Genomic DNA, 3,184 nt, shown 5'->3' on the forward strand with positions numbered 1-3,184 from the left:
CCCTAAGGGATAATAATTTTTAGAGAAATATATATATACACTGTAAATTAACCGTGCTTAACGTTAAAATCTTCTGTTTTGACTGATGTTGTAAATGCGTACTATAATGACGTCAGTAATTCATGATGTTCTGACTTATTTTTGCGCACAAAGTCATTAAAGCTCAAATAACAAATATGGTTTGTTTACTTTGATAAATTGATGTAACCTTAAACGTCGAAATTCCCGTGATAAAGTAATCGGTCTTGACACGCGGCAATTTACATTTCAAAATTATACCAGTTATGCAACAACCTTGTAAATATGCAGACAGAATTAGCACAATGCTAGCAACAAAGCAAAATTCAGGAACATGTTAAAGGGACATGAACAAAAGCGCCGAACACATTTAGTTGAAATAATGTTATAGGACAAACAAATAATATGATAAAACAAAGCGAGTTCTGTCATATGAATAAAAACGGTCACCTAACCAATCTGATTGATTTGTAAAAAGGAAAATGTACTCTTAGGGAAATTTTGTCAATGGCATATATCCCGACTTTTACATAATGCACATCGTCTTTTAAGGCTAACCTTTACTAATATTAATGAACTCCAGTATCATGAAAATAAACTTTTACTCTAAATTATAACCAACTCGATGCCTGATAAAACTATACCTGGTTATTTTATCATGTGAAAAACACAATGCTCATACCTTTGTTGTGTATAGTTTGTACTTCTCATAGCTAAACCATTATTCCATTACCCTGTTCTTTAAAACCGTTTTTCTATATCAACTTATCAAAAATGCTTTATAAAAAAAGCTGAAATGTCAAAAATATGTGCACATTTGGTGGAGAGTAACACTAAAGAGGAATCTGAAAGAATGGCGGCCACATATCTAATTAAAAGTTAACTGTGTTCGTAAATTAAACAAAAAGTATCAGATAGGAATGTTTCTACGCTAAAATCTGGTGGACATTTATAGTGTTTTAAAGTCGCATGAATGGTAAAGGGGGTTTAGAAACGAAACTAGCGATATTGATGGTTAAATGCTCATCAAGTGTTGCTTCTTCAAAATCTACAACGAACGTAATTCTTGGAATTGTACGTCTAAACGAACAGTTTTGTCTGTATGAAATATATTTCATAACCTACCATTTCCTGTAAATCATTCATTTAAGCGCAGGGGATTACAATAAAGGAATTCTCTAAATTTTAAGTAAAGCAGATGTTTCTGCAAAAAATATTGTTTAAAAAATGGACCAGTCCATGTACATCAAACAAATAGTGCAGGGGGAAAAAATCTGTAAATCAAACCAATTACAATTGGGGATTGCAGTAAGGGAATTCTCTGACTTATTAGTAATACATTTTTTTGTTTGAAATATTGTACCATTCCCTGTACATCAATCAAATCAGTGCAGAGAAATGGAATAAAAATATCTTTACATCATAGAAATTAGCGCAATCCGTGTACATCAATCAAAATAGCGCAGTTTATTGCATTAAAAATATCTGTAAATCAATTAAATCACCAGAGGGGAATGCAATAAAGAAAAAAATTGTGTTTTAAGGAAAACGAAAATGTGTTTTCTGTATAAAATATTCATTTAAAATGTATCGCTTCGTGAAAATGAATCAAATAAATCACTATTGATGCAAATGACGTCAATGAAATAATTAATTTCAAATAAATAGTCGTATGTTTCTTGTACATTAAGGATTGTGCTTTAAAATTAAAATATATACAGAAGTGAACATTTTGTATGTGTCCATAAGATTTTGTTATTCAATACACAATAATGAAAGCTTCCATCCAAACAAGAAACCAATTAAAATTTAAAAGATTGATTTCTCAATTTTTGTGGCGCGTTGTTGAGGTCTATATTGCTGATATTAGAATGTGATAGGAAATCAATAATCTGTATTGTATAATTGGAGAACACCCCAAGTTTTAACATGTTTTAATAAGCATCAACAGTAATCGTTTTGCCTCCAATGTTTATACCGAAAAACAGGCTGGCTCGCCAGGGTGAGGAAAAGATATGTTTACACTTTGAGAAGGTCAACGCCAGATGTCTAGTTTAAAAACAAATAAGACCAATATATTAAATATAGCATTATACAAAGTCGGTATGATACATAGATGGGCTATATATTGACAACTGTACAATTGGTACATGTATTTATTAACAAACCCGAACTGTCTCTTTTGGGTTAATACAATTACACGCAACGCTTACTTTTGAAAACCACTGAGAGTTTTGTAAAGCAACGAACCGTGTTATGTTCAAAACTTAGAGGAAGCATAAGATTTATTATTTAAAGCATAAATTATTTACATTTTGAAATTATCTTTCTGAAAAGAAATATGGGAATGGCACTCAATAACAAGAATGAAATTTATCAGGATCTTATAGACCAAACAAAAAGTTGGGATATGCACGTGTTCGGACCTATGAAAGTTGGGCTTGCACATCTCCAGATCTAGACTTATCGTAAAGATCTAGTAGTTTTGAGATTATATGCATGTAAGCATTTATTATGGTTTGATAACGTTAACGTTTATGATATATGTCGACGAATGGCCACGAATAGTCAGCCAGGAACATGAAGGGGAATTTATCATATATAATAGCTTTTCTGTGAGGGCAATCTGGCTATGAAAAGGGAAAGTCCAAATATTCAGTTTCTTTCCATCGAAAAAATCGTTTATAAAGCTGTTGTTACGGTGTAGGTGAAATTGATTTAAAATTATTTACCTGAGAATGACTGGGGACATAATCAGTTTACAACGCCGTTTATCATGAAGAAGTTTGTTTTCATCTTTTCCTCACATACATAGTTATTTCGCGACAAATTAATATAAACGTATATTTTGGTAAGCGCATTACATTCAGCCTTGCATTCTATAAAAGGCTGCTGGTTCCAACTCTATATCAAATTTAATACACAATTTAAAACGATGGCTTTATTCATTAGGTGGAAACACGTAAATATAATATGCATTAAAGTCATTTTCGCAGTCATTTACATACAACCAATATTGGGATGGGAAAACGATATTCGGTTGTTTTTTTTTAACAAAACATCCTTAACATAAAAGAGTAACTTATTGTCTGCTCCTTATAAAGATACGCCATCGATTCCGAAGCCGGTATGATTGTACCAAGACTTTGGCATAAGCTATAGATAA

The sequence above is a fragment of the Crassostrea angulata genome, chromosome 2 (assembly GCF_025612915.1).
Source record: "Crassostrea angulata isolate pt1a10 chromosome 2, ASM2561291v2, whole genome shotgun sequence".
Taxonomy (NCBI): domain Eukaryota; kingdom Metazoa; phylum Mollusca; class Bivalvia; order Ostreida; family Ostreidae; genus Magallana; species Magallana angulata.